General features: G+C 54.3%; 2 non-coding genes and 1 pseudogene across 2 annotated transcripts; all 3 read left to right on the forward strand.

Moving 5' to 3' along the window:
- Positions 1-275, forward strand: part of LOC112269468 — a 2,334-nt pseudogene extending 2,059 nt beyond the window's left edge.
- Positions 276-472: 197 nt separating this feature from the next.
- Positions 473-623, forward strand: LOC112269619. The gene has a single exon (XR_002961513.1). It is a non-coding gene; the product is annotated as a 5.8S ribosomal RNA (ribosomal RNA).
- Positions 624-837: 214 nt separating this feature from the next.
- Positions 838-4,110, forward strand: LOC112269602. Its single transcript, XR_002961496.1, has one exon. It is a non-coding gene; the product is annotated as a 28S ribosomal RNA (ribosomal RNA).
- The last annotated feature ends 9,744 nt before the right edge of the window (positions 4,111-13,854 follow it).

A 13,854-nucleotide genomic window follows, 5' to 3' on the forward strand; every position in this document is an offset into this window, starting at 1 on the left:
GTGATGGGGAAGATCATTGCAATTGTTGGTCTCAACGAGGAATGCCTAGTAAGCGCGAGTCATCAGCTCGCGTGACTACGTCCTGCCTTTGTACACACCGCCCGTCGCTCCTACCGATTGAATGTCCGGTGAAGTGTTCGGATCGCGCGACGGGGCGGTTCGCCGCGCGACGTCGCGAGAAGTCCATTGAACCTTATCATTTAGAGGAAGGAGAAGTCGTAACAAGGTTTCCGTAGTGAACCTGCGGAAGGATCATTGTCGTGACCCTGACCAAACAGACCGCGCACGCGTCATCCATCTGCCGGTGGCGGCATCGTCCGTCGCTCGGCCAAGTCCTCGTCCACCTAGCCCCTCGGAGCTGGTGCATGGGGCAAAGAACCCACGGCGCCGACGCGTCAGGAACACTGTGCCTAATCCGGGGACGCGGCCAGCTTGCTTGCTGCCCCCCGTTTGCAATGCTATTCATCGACACGACTCTCGGCAACGGATATCTCGGCTCTCGCATCGATGAAGAACGTAGCGAATGCGATACCTGGTGTGAATGCAGAATCCCGCGAACCATCGAGTCTTTGAACGCAAGTTGCGCCCGAGCCACCCGGTCGAGGGCACGCTGCTGGGCGTCACGCCAAACACGCTCCCACGCCACCCTTGTGGGGGGCAGGACGCGGCTTATGGCTCCCCGTGCCTCTGGGCGCGGTGGCCGAAGATCGGGCTGCCGGCGTATCGTGCCGGCACAGCGCGTGGTGGCGATCTCGCTTACTCAGCGCAGCGCTGCAGTGCGTAGCCGCGTAAAGGCCTCCAAGGACCCCAAAAACGGAGTGCGCGTCGCTCCGACCGCGACCCCAGTCAGCGGGACTACCCGCTGAGTTTAAGCATATAATAAGCGGAGGAGAAGAAACTACAAGGATCCCCTAGTAACGGCGAGCGAACCGGAGCAGCCCAGCTTGAGATCGGGCGGCCGTGCCGTCCGAATGTAGTCTGGAGAGGCGTCTCAGCGACGGACCGGGCCCAAGTCCCCTGGAAGGGGCGCCTGGGAGGGTGAGAGCCCGTCCGGCCCGGACCCTGTCGCCCACGAGGCGCCGTCAACGAGTCGGGTTGTTTGGGAATGCAGCCCAAATCGGCGGTAGACTCCGTCCAAGGCTAATACAGGCGAGAGACCGATAGCGAACAAGTACCGCGAGGGAAGATGAAAAGGACTTTGAAAAGAGAGTCAAAGAGTGCTGAAATGCCGGGAGGGAAGCGGATGGGGGCCGGCGATGCGTCCTGGCCGTATGCGGAACGGCTTTGCTGGTCCGCCGCTCGGCTCGGGGCGTGGACTGTGTCGGCCGTGCTGGCGGCCCAAGCCCGGGGTCTTAGGTGCCCCCGGTGGCCGTCGTTGGCACGGCCGGTACCCGCGCGCCGCAAGGCGTGTCCTCGGGGCACTGCGCTGCAACGGCCTGCGGGCTCCCCATCCGACCCGTCTGAAACACGGACCAAGGAGTCTGACATGCGTGCGAGTCGACGGGTTCTGAAACTGGGATGCGCAAGGAAGCTGACGAGCGGAGGCCCTCACGGGCCGCACCGCTGCCGACCCTGATCTTCTGTGAAGGGTTCGAGTTGGAGCACGCCTGTCGGACCCGAAAGATGGTGAACTATGCTGAGCGGGGCGAAGCCAGAGGAACTCTGGTGGAGGCTCGAAGCGATACTGACGTGCAATCGTTCGTCTGACTTGGTATAGGGGCGAAAGACTAATCGACCATCTAGTAGCTGGTTCCCTCCGAAGTTCCCTCAGGATAGCTGGAGCCCATACGAGTCTATCAGGTAAGCCAATGATTAGAGGCATCGGGGGCGCACGCCCTCGACCTATTCTCAAACTTTAATAGGTAGGACGGCGCGGCTGCTCCGGTGAGCCGCGCCATGGAATCGGGAGCTCCAAGTGGGCCATTTTTGGTAAGCAGAACGGCGATGCGGGATGAACCGGAAGCCGGGTTACGGTGCCCAACTGCGCGCTAACCTAGAACCCACAAAGGGTGTTGGTCGATTAAGACAGCAGGACGGTGGTCATGGAAGTCGAAATCCGCTAAGGAGTGTGTACAACTCACTGCCGAATCAACTAGCCCCGAAAATGGATGGCGCTAAAGCGCGCGACCCACACCGGCCATCTGGGCGAGCGCCATGCCCCGATGAGTAGGAGGGCGCGGCGGCCGCTGCAAACCCGGGGCGCGAGCCCGGGCGGAGCGGCCGTCGTGCAGATCTTGGTGGTAGTAGCAATATTCAAATGAGAACTTGAAGGCCGAAGAGAGAAAGGTTCATGTGAACGGCACTTGCACATGGGTAAGCCGATCTAAGGGACGGGGTAACCCCGGCAGATAGCGCGATCACGCGTATCCCCGAAAGGGAATCGGGTTAAGATTTCCCGAGCCGGGATGTGCGTTGACGCGACGTTAGGAAGTCCGGAGACGCGGCGGGGCCTCGGGAAGAGTTATCTTTCTGCTTAACGGCTGCCAACCCTGGAATCGGTTCAGCGGAGGTAGGGTCCAGTGGCCGGAAGAGCACCGCACGTCGCGCGTGTCCGGTGCGCCCCGGCGGCCCATGAAAATCCGGAGACCGAGTACCGTTCACGCCCGGTCGTACTCATAACCGCATCAGTCTCCAGGTGAACAGCCTCTGGCCAATGGAACAATGTAGGCAAGGAAGTCGGCAAAACGGATCCGTACTTCGGGAAAAGGATGGCTCTGAGGACTGGGCTCGGGGGTCCGGCCCCAAACCCGTCGGCTGTCGGCGGATTGCTCGAGCTGCTCACGCGCGAGAGCGGGTCGCGCGTGCCGGCCGGGGACGGACCGGGAGTCGCCCTTCGGGGGCTTTCCCCGAGCGCTGAACAGTCGACTCAGAACTGGTACGGACAAGGGAATCCGACTGTTTAATTAAACAAGCATTGCGATGGTCCTCGCGGATGCTGACGCAATGTGATTTCTGCCAGTGCTCTGAATGTCAAAGTGAAGAAATCAACCAAGCGCGGGTAACGGCGGGAGTACTATGACTCTCTTAAGGTAGCCAAATGCTCGTCATCTAATTAGTGACGCGCATGATGGATTAACGAGATTCCCACTGTCCCTGTCTACTATCCAGCGAAACCACAGCCAAGGAACGGGCTTGGCGGAATCAGCGGGAAAGAAGACCTGTTGAGCTTGACTCTAGTCCGACTTTGTGAATGACTTGAGAGGTGTAGGATAAGTGGGAGCCTTTACGGGCGCAAGTGAATACACTACTTTAACGTTATTTACTTATTCCGTGGGTCGGAGCGGGGCAAGTCCCTCCTTTGGCTCCAGGCCCGGTCTGACCGGGCCGATCCGGGCGGAGACATTGTCAGTGGGGAGTTTGGCTGGGGCGGCACATCTGTTAAAGATAACGCAGGTGTCCTAAGATGAGCTCAACGAGACAGAATCTCGTGTGGAACAAAAGGTAAAAGCTCGTTTGATTCTGATTTCCAGTACGATACGAACCGTGAAAGCGTGGCCTATCGATCCTTTAGATCTTCGGAGTTGAAGCTAGAGGTGTCAGAAAAGTACCACAGGGATAACTGGCTGTGGCAGCCAAGCGTCATAGCGACGTTGCTTTTTGATCCTTCGATGTCGGCTCTTCCTATCATGTGAAGCAGAATTCACCAAGTGTTGGATTGTCACCCACCAATAGGGAACGTGAGCTGGGTTAGACCGTCGTGAGACAGTTAGTTTTACCCTACTGATGACCGTGCCGCGATAGTAATTCAACTAGTACGAGAGGAACCGTTGATCACACAATTGGTCATCGCGCTTGGTGAAAAGCCAGTGGCGCGAAGCTACCGTGTGCCGGATTATGACTGAACGCCTCTAGTCAGAATCCAAGCTAGCAAGCGGCGCTGCGCCCGCCGCCTGCCCCGACCCACGTTAGGGCGCTTGCGCCCCCAAGGCACGTGCCATTGGCTAAGCCGTTCCGGCCGACGAGCCGCGTCCGGCCGCCTCGAAGCTCCTTCCCCACGGGCGGCGGGCTGAATCCTTTGCAGACGACTTAATACGCGACGGGGCATTGTAAGTGGCAGAGTGCCTTGCTGCCACGATCCACTGAGATCCAGCCCACGTCGCACGGATTCGTCCCTCCCCTCCCCCACCAAGGGTCGTGTCGTGCATTAGTTCTGCCGTGCCGTCATGACATGGACGGCTTTGTTCCGCCATGAGGAAAGCGACCAAGCGTCGCCATTGAGGAGGACGAGCAGGTCCGCCACGAAGAAAACGCCCGAGCGCCGCCACAGGCATAGTTGGTGGCGCGCACACTCGTGGCGAAATCGCCTTGCGCGCCCTAAGTTGGCGGTATCGTCGCATGGCCGCCGCCCGGACCCAGCACTAGGCCTAAATGCCATGGTCCAGGGGGGCCGTGCCAAGGAAGTTGTCGGACGGCCGGATGAGTGGCATCGAGAGAAGCGTCCGCTCGGGCGCGGAAGGCCGATCATCGTGTTGGACGTGCGTGCACGGAAGCGGTACGGGTACCGACCTGATTCCGGCCGTGGCAAACGTTCTCCTCGCCGCGGCAGAGAAAATGATCGTTTTTGACCCACGGGCAGAGGCGACCTGCCCCTTCCTAGCGTTGTGGCAGGGAACCCGCGGGGGCTGTCCGCCCCGGGTATAGTAGGGGGAGGCAGCCCCCGACACGTGCTTGTCACGGCATAGAAAATGGTCGTTTTTGACCCGTGACTGAGGTGACTGCCCCAACGAGGCGTGCGGCAGGGAACCCGCGGGGGGATGTCGGCCCCGGGTATAGTAGGGTTGGAAGAAACGGAGGAACCAAAAAAACCCACACGCGCGCCCGCCCCGCCCGCGCGTGACTTGTGACTTTGGGCTTTGGGCCTTTGGGCCTTTGGGCATATTTCGAAGCAAACCACGGTGGTTGAGCGGCGGGCATGCCGGTCCGGTTGCCCGCCCGTTTCTCCCCGCGGCATTGTTTGGGTGCTTGCTTGAAGGAAACCACGGGCACCCCACCGGGTACAGTAGTCCGGTCGGGCTGGCAAACTCGGCAGATTCCTGCCGCGGCAGGAATTGTCGTTGTCGCGGCAGAGGAGAGTGCCGTCTTTGACCCGCGGCAGCGGTCGGAAAGCGCTTCCGACCGTGCGGCGGGAAACCCGCGGGGGATGTCGGCCCCGGGTATAGTAGGGGGAGGCAGTCCCACGACGGGTCGGCTGCCGCGGCAGGAGGTTGCCCGTTTCTCGGTCCCGCGGCATTGTTCGGGTGCTTATTTTGAAGGAAACCTCGGGTGTTAACCCCCACCGGGTACAGTTAGTCCGGTCGGGCTGGCAAACTCGGCAGATTCCTGCCGCGGATTCTGCCGCGGCAGGAATGTCGTGTCGCGGCAGAGGAAAGTGTCGTTTTTGACCCGCGGCAGCGGTCGGGAAGCGCTTCCTAGCGCTGTGGCAGGGAACCCGCGGGGGATGTCGGCCCCGGGTATAGTAGGGGAGGCAGTCCCCCGACGGGTCGGCTGCCGCGGCAGGAACGCGGCAGGAGTGTGGCTTTTTCTCGGCCCGTGGCATTGTTCGGAAGCTAATTCTGACGGAAACCACGTTGGCTGGACTCACCGAGGCAGGCCGGATCGGCGGGCGCGGCAGAAATCTGCCTCGTCCGCAGGGTTGCCGTTTTTCGTGCCCGTAACATCGTCCGGAGGCTTATTTGAAGGAAACCACGGGTGTTTCGACCCCCAGGTATAAAGCAGCGGTCCTGCCGTGGCAGGAAAACGGCCCGTCCTCTTGCGCCCGTGTCATCGTAACTCCCGCGCGCTGTGGACCTTCGGTCGCCGTATTGAGTAGACCCGCCGTGCTCTGCGCGGTGTGATGCTGTACGGTCTGAACGTCGTGGCTACGCTAGCGCATGAGTTGTCTTGGACCAGTGTCTGCCGGCAGATCCCCGCCGTTGTGCGGCCGACTACCGGCGCCTGTGTCCTATCAACGTTGCATTGGACGGCTCTTACTTTGCCGCCTTACCGGAAAGTTCTTGCATGATGGTCCCCGACCAACGGGAATTGGTGCGTCGTAGAGAGTAGCCTCGCGGTGGATGCCTGTTGGCGTTCCACTGCGGCCATATTGCGTTGGCGGCGTTGCCTCGTGGTGCCATCACGCTACGTGTTTGGCCCTACCAAGGACACCTCGCTCCCGCTCTTGGTCTCGGATGTCGCTCATTGTAGAGGCTCGTGGCCCTTGGCGTCGCGTCCCTTTCTGAAGAAAAAGTTTGAATTTGTGGGATGTTACAGCCCGTCCGCCGCGTCCCCCGCCCGAGCCGCTCTGCTGCGTCCGCCCGAGCCTCGGCCGCGCCGCCGCCGTCTTCTCCGATCCTGCCAGTAGTCATATGCTTGTCTCAAAGATTAAGCCATGCATGTGCAAGTATGAACTAATTTGAACTGTGAAACTGCGAATGGCTCATTAAATCAGTTATAGTTTGTTTGATGGTACGTGCTACTCGGATAACCGTAGTAATTCTAGAGCTAATACGTGCAACAAACCCCGACTTCTGGGAGGGGCGCATTTATTAGATAAAAGCCAATTACAGTTTTGAACAACTTTTCCAAAAGCAAATTACAGAATGATTGAATATGGTTTAAATTGCAAACGAATTGTTTCAAAATAGTTTTGAGCATGTTAACTTGCTGTAAAATTATTTAAGCTTGTTTTTGTCCATTAGGACCAGAAGAGAAAATTATTTTATGAATGACATGACCCTACGAGTTTAAATATTGCTCTATGTTTGCAAAAACCATATAATCTTTTAATTAAAGCCCATCCTTGTTTCATGCATAATAATTATCTTTTGTTTATTGTATAATCTGTCCAAATCTTTTGAGAAGCCTTTCAAAACAGAAACTAAACTTGTTATATTTAGAAGTAACCTAAGTGTGCATCATCATGGCATATAGTATGTTTTTGTATTGAATGTTGTGTTTATTGTGTGTATGCTTTCTTTTATTTATTGTGTGGAGTGTAATCCCTGTTGTTGCGAAGAGTGTGATAACCACGACAACTCGGGACAAGACAAGTTCACTTTGATCATTCTCCTAAATATTTTACTATGCACTAGGAATATTACTCGTACCTTTATGCTATCTATAAATCCCAGGTAGTATAGTTTACCCTTGCCATTACCTTGCTACCAAAATTGCCATCGATGGTAGTTCAATGCTAGGCTATGGTGGTATCGTGGGGGAAATTACTACATTATGATATTGTTATGCCTTTGGCTATATGAAATGTTTTGTTAGATTTAAGACAAAACAATTAATTCAATGAACCATCCCGGGTGGGCTGCTTTGAGGATTTTGAGGATTAGCGGCATCAGGTCCATTTCTATGGGTCCCTTTGAGTCGAGTTTCCATGGATTCGGGAATGGATCGTCCATGGACGTCTCTTCCGTGGATTCAGGGAGCGCCTACGTTGCAAATGTGGAATGCCACCTGGGGTAACCGAGACTGGACTAGTTTCCTATTTAGCAGCTTCCAGTACAATCATAATGCTATATGGGCTCTGGCGAGACAAGAGTAAGTTGTATGAACTTAGACCCGAGGAATTGTACTGAGGTAGCTGTGTAGGGGGAGCGTGATTCTCTCGTGGTTTAGGGAATTACCTCTGAAAATCTCGTAATCGATGCCGTTGCTACTCTATCCTGAGGACAGCAAGGGATTAACACGTCGGTTTCTTGTGGGGAATGTGTACAAACTCTCGAAAGCGTCAAAACTAAGTACTTAGCCGTGTCCCCGGCAATGGACAATTTGAGCAACTAGATGTGGAGCTGTAAGGAAAGTCTCACTCATTCTAATTTCTTAATAAAATGAATGGTTTGAACTTGGGTTTAGGAGCATTGATGTGTCTATTCAATGTCCTTAGTTTCATAGGAGCATGGATGTGTCTACCCCATGTCCAATAATGATAAAAATCTATTTGTTTAAAAGATAGGATTAAATAACTAAGCTTTAATACAAATAGCCTTGAACCCCACCTTGGCACACTATGCATATACTTGGTAGGTTCTGATATAATTCTAGGTGAATCTTGCTAATACATTCAATGTATTGACCCTAGTGGCTGCATCGTTTAATGATGCAGGAAACTCCGACGACGAGTAAGATGTACGTTCTGCTTGTTTGGGTTACGGGCCTATATTCCAACACGCACTCACCGTGGTGTTGATGTGCCCTTGTATCTTTTGCTTTCCGTTGCTAAACAGTTGTTTTATTTCTAGCTAACCCGTGGGGTTATGCGAGTTGTAAGTACTTTTAAATTCATGATGATACGTTGTAATATTGAGACCTTTGTTCTATGATATTACATCTTGAAACTTTGTGTGCTAGTGAGTCGATCCAGGGACTAGCACTAAAGCACAGAGATCGAACCCGTGTACGGGGGCGGTTGCTTCAACCGAACTCTAACAGCTCCATCCTCCACTCGGCCACCCTTCCGGTGGCCTCACGATTGGTGAGGGCTCGCTCGAGCTTGCTCGAGGCAAAACCCCGACACAACCGTGACGCGGTGCGCCTGGAAATAGTGGCACAGCTTGCGTGATGCAAGCAGGATCCCCAGCAAGAGCTTCTGCACTTGCGGGTACCGTGTACGGGCATCACGCAGCACCGTGCTGACAAAGTACACCGGGTGCTGCACGAGCCGCTTGCGCGGCGCCGGCATCGTGGGCTCGGCGTTGACCCCTGGGTCTGAGGCGGTTGCCGGGGGTCGCTCCGCCCCCTGCCCCACAACCTCAGCCCCTGGGTGGTCTTCCTCCCTTTCGGCAACCAGCACCGAGCTAACCACCTGGTCAGTCGCCACGAGGTAGAGTAGCAGCGGCTCGCCTGGCTTGGGGACGACGAGGACGGGCAGCGACATCAGGTACCGCTTGAGATCCTGGAGCGCCACCTCAGCCTCGGGGGTCCACTCGATCGGGCCCCTCTTCTTCATCACTTTGAAGAAGGGCAGGGCGCGTTCGCCCAGCCTCGAGATGAAGCGCCCCAGCGCGGCAACGCGGCCGTTGAGGCGCTGGACGTCCTTTACCTTGCGGGGAGCCTCCATTTTCTCAATAGCCTCTATCTTCTTTGGATGGCCTTGAATCCCCCTGTGTGAAACCAAGAAACCCAGAATCTGGCCCGAGTCCACACCAAAGGTGCACTTCTCAGGGTTCAGCTTGAGCTTGATCCTGCGGAGGTTATCGAACGTTTCCCGCAGGTCACCAATCAGCGAGTCCCCACGCTTTGATTTGATGACGATATCGTCCATGTAGGCCTCTACCTTTCGGCCTAGCTGGGGTCCCAAACACTCGCGCAACGCGCGCTGGAATGTTGAGCCCGTGTTCTTCAACCTGAAAGGCATGCACGTGTAGCAGTAGCAGCCAACCGGGGTGATGAACGCTATTTTCTCCTCGTCCTCGACTGCCATCTTAATTTGATGGTAGCCGGAAAATGCATCCAAAAAACTCAGCAAATAGCAACCGGTAGTGGAATCTACTATTTGGTCAATGCGAGGTACAGGGAAAGGATCTTTTGGACACGCACGGTTAAGATCAGTAAAATCTACAGACATGCGAAGTTTATTCCCCCCCTTGGGTACTACAACAGGATGAGCTAACCAAGTGGGGTACAGTACTTTCCTGATAGCCCCCGCAGCTTTGAGCTTGTCCACTTCTTGCTTGATGAAATCTTTGCGCTCCCGTGCTTGCCGGAGAATCTTCTGCTTGATGGGGCGGGCGTCTGGGTGCACCGCGAGCCGGTGCTCGATCACCTCCCTAGGGGCTCCGGGGAGATCCGACGGTTCCCAAGAGAACACGTCGGCGTTCTCCCGGAGGAAAGTGACGAGGGCGCTTTCCTATTCGGCGGTGAGGTTCGCACCGACGGTGACGGTGCGTTCCTCGTTGCCGGCTTGGAGAGGCAGCTTCTTCACCTTGGCGGCCTCCTCCTTGAGCTTTTGGCCCTTGTCGGGGCGTGAGCTCGAGCCTGCGCCTCCCCAGGCAAGTCCTTGCGGGGCAACGCGGGCCTTCTTCGCTGCGAGGGCATCGCCCGGCAGCAGGCCTCCACTCCCGGCGGTGTCTTCGGCGCCAGAGTCGGCCGTGGCGGCGGCCCTGACAACCTCGCCGACGCACCAGGCTGCGTCCTTGAGGTCGCACCCGATGGAAAGGACGCTGTACGTGGACAGCATCTTCATCACGCCGTAGGCGCAGTGGGTCGCTGCCATGAACTTGATCAGTGCCGGCCGACCAAGGATCCCGTTGTAAGGCAACGGGGTGTGCGCCACGTCGAACACCATGTGCTTGGTCCTGAACGCTTCCTGTGACCCGAAGGTAACCGGCAGCGTGATGCGCCCCAAGGGGCGCACGATCCCGGGGTTCACTCCCGGAACGGGAAGTTCACAGCTAACACATATGTACATATCAGTACAGGGGGTAAACATTAAAACAAACCATTGCAGATACCAGAGCTTCATCTCATACAACATATACAGCATGTGAAATTAACAGCATAAGGAACACATCTAACACACGTGAAGTTCAAAAGCGACATAGCCAACATGACGTTCACACTTAATCCTTAATCAGTTCACAAGCAAAATAAAATTGCAACCCAACTTTAAAAATGAACAGACAAACTTATATGAAGTTCACACGACAACATAGACAGCAGGTGAGTTCACATTTCAGCAACAGGAAGTTTAGAGTTAACACCTAAGAAAGTTCACATATCAACGCAAGGAGTAAAACATCAAAACAAAAAATTGTAGATGCCCGAACTTCATGGCATCCAACATATACAGAAGGAGGTTCACATTTCGCACATAGGAAGTTCACATGCAAGTAAAAATTTAGTCCATCCTATACATCTGCCTGATTATAAATACAAGCAACACTTGGTACAATCTACAACATCAAGCACTCAAACAAAATATATGAAACATCTGTATACAACAATGTGGTGACATTGCAAACCCTTAAATCATAAGCAGATAAGCAACTAAAAAAACAAGCACAACCTATAATCACATGCATTCACAGTGAGGGGTGGGCAGGCAAGGGTGCGAGAGGGTGTATACCATCGAATATATCCGGAGAACCACCATCCATTGACGGCGATTTGGGGGAAAACCTAGAAGAATCAGAGCATGTGGATGCGCCAGGTCAAAATCGGAGAGGACAGAACAAGGGCGTGCGAAAACACCAAATCGAGTAAGAGAAAATTCATGCCGGTAGCAAGCTCTGGAACCCTAAATCCATGAAGAGACGGCGGCGCTGGACACGACGGAGGGCACTGAGCGCTCCCAGAACCGTGAGGCACTGCGGCGGCCGAGTATTTTAGGGAGGAATGGATTCGCAACCACCAAGCCTCGCTTATGCACACACGGGATAGAGAATACATCATGCAGCAGCACCCACAATGAGACAAGCTACATCTTTTTTTTTTCTAAACCTCAACTCTATCTTGTGAATCTTGTCCTTAATCTTCCCCTCTGTCTTCGTTCTGAAAATCACCCCCCTCAGCTCTTCAATTTCCTTGTGCCATATGTCTAATGAAAGTCGTACACTTCTTACATTGTTCATCAAACTGTATCGCAGCCGCATCGTCATCACTAGACACCTTCAGTTCATCAGAAACGGCGACATGGGTCAAATTAAAGCAAATCGAACAAAATAATTGGCTTTACCAAATTGACCAATTTTGAAGAGGAGCGGAACTATTGACCGGTATTGTACATTGCGGTGGCGTCGTCTAGTACACCTCTCCGGTCACCCTCGCCCACTCCTCGCCGGTGTGGATGTCAGGGCATCCGTAAGCCGCATGCCCACTGGACCCGGGCTCACTAATGTCCACCATGACGTGGCCCTCTACGTCCGCCTCCTACCTTCCCCCCATCGCCTCTACCTTCGTGGCCACCCAGTACAATGGAGTTAGGGTTATGGATTCGAAAGGAGAGTGGGGAATGAAAGAGGAGGACAGAGGGATTTGAGGTGAGGGACTTCTTTGTAATACTTATTTGGCACAGGGTCTATTTTGGAAAACCAACGACAGACTTGTCGCGTCGCGTGCCTAGTGGCCTCATCCATCACCCGCCATCCCCACCCCTCCCCTCACCGTGACCTAGCCGCCGCCGATGCCGCGACCACCATCTTCCTCGGCACGCAAAACTGAGCCACGGACACATGTGCAGCCCATCTTCTTTGCGAACTGGGATCCCTATTTCTCCCCCACCCCCCGGCTGTCGGCAACAATTTGCAGCCCGAAGCTGCCACCATAGGAGTTTCCCCAATTTGAGCTCCAGATCTGTCCCCATGAGCAGCTCCCATACAGTTGACAAGGTGATATTTTGCTCCCCCCCCCTCCTATCTTCTTTGCCCGAAGAAGTTCACTATTGATTTGTCCTGTGCGAAAGTGTTAGCAATTCAAAGTTCTATAATTTTACTGTAGGATGATATAGGATTTGAGGATCGTAATGTCCTGTTGGCCTTGGAGCTTGGCGATTCTGAGAATCGGGCTGAGGAACAACGTTCCTTTGTGGAAGATGTGCTGGACGAGAAAGATGCTTTGGTCAAAGAGATATGTTCTCTGGCATCCATGGTCAGCGAGGAGAAGATGCAGAAGAAGAAGCTAGCCGATGAGAAGATTTTTCTGGAAATTGAACTAGCTTACCAGGACAAGTGATAGAGGACCTCGACAAGCAGCTAGAAGAGATGAGGAATCAACAGAATAAAAACAAGAAGATTGAAGAACTAACCATTTGTTTTGCTGCATCTTTCAGTGCTGCACTGGCGTTCAGGGCTGTGTTATTTTCTTTAGCTAAGAAGCTGTAGAACAAAAGGGTATTTGTATGACTGCACGTTGCGGCAGTGTAGTGATAATGTTTGTGTGTGTACTATAAGAATGATATGTGGCTCTTGATTTGAACTATCTGTGTTAGATCGCATCAATAAAATAGTTATGAACAAAAAAGGAATGAGGAAGCTTCTCTGAAATGTTTGTACTATTAAGCCTATGGAGCAAAATTGAGCAAGGACAAGAACTTCAGATAAACATATTGCGTTGAAATGATGACACATAGGGCACCACATTGGAAAATAGTCTTACATTTATAGGGGGAAAACATTCGGGCAGTTGCAACCAAACTAAATAGAACAAACTTAAACTAACTTAAGCATCCGACCTCACTAACTTAAACTCCACTTCTTTAGTTGCAGTAGCTCAGAATGCAGCATGCCACAAAAGTGCTGACTATCACTGCTCCTGCAGTTCCCAACCGGCGTCTGGAGGTGCTTGTGGGTAGCAGCTCCTACTTCGGAGAGCACCTGGATGAGGTCCATGCCATCGCCAAGCAACGCAAGCCGCACGTGACTCCCCTTGTTGTTGCCGATGAAAACAGATGTCTCGTCCGGACCAAGTTGCGCGCCGGGGCTTTTACCCTCCACGTCACGGCCAACCTGAAAATGAAAGTTCGGAGTACCGTAGGTGGCGTGGAAGAAGTGATGTGCCGCGCCAAGGTGGTGGCGGAGGTAGCCGGCGTAGCCTAGCGAGCCGGTGGGCGGCCGTGACGATGTACGCGGCCGCCACGGTAGCTAGGCGAACTTGCTGTCCCCCGACGTTGGCGAGCATCACCAAATCATTGGGGCACACCTTCTTCTTTGCAGAGGACTTCTTCTTCTTCTTCGGCTTCAGCGTAGCAGCCTCCGGCGGCGGCTCCTCCGTGGCCTTGGCAGGCCCACGAGCCTCCGGCGTAGGCTCCTTCTTCATGCGACGGCCGACGGCTCCAACCGCCAGTCCTTTCGCCGCGGGCCGGCCGCTTCGGCGACGAGGATGGCCGCGGCAGCGACGAGGTCCTCGGGCCTCGTTCCAGCTGGAAAGACG

Source organism: Brachypodium distachyon, chromosome 5 (genome assembly GCF_000005505.3).
Source record: "Brachypodium distachyon strain Bd21 chromosome 5, Brachypodium_distachyon_v3.0, whole genome shotgun sequence".
In the NCBI taxonomy this organism is placed as follows: Eukaryota; Viridiplantae; Streptophyta; class Magnoliopsida; order Poales; family Poaceae; genus Brachypodium; species Brachypodium distachyon.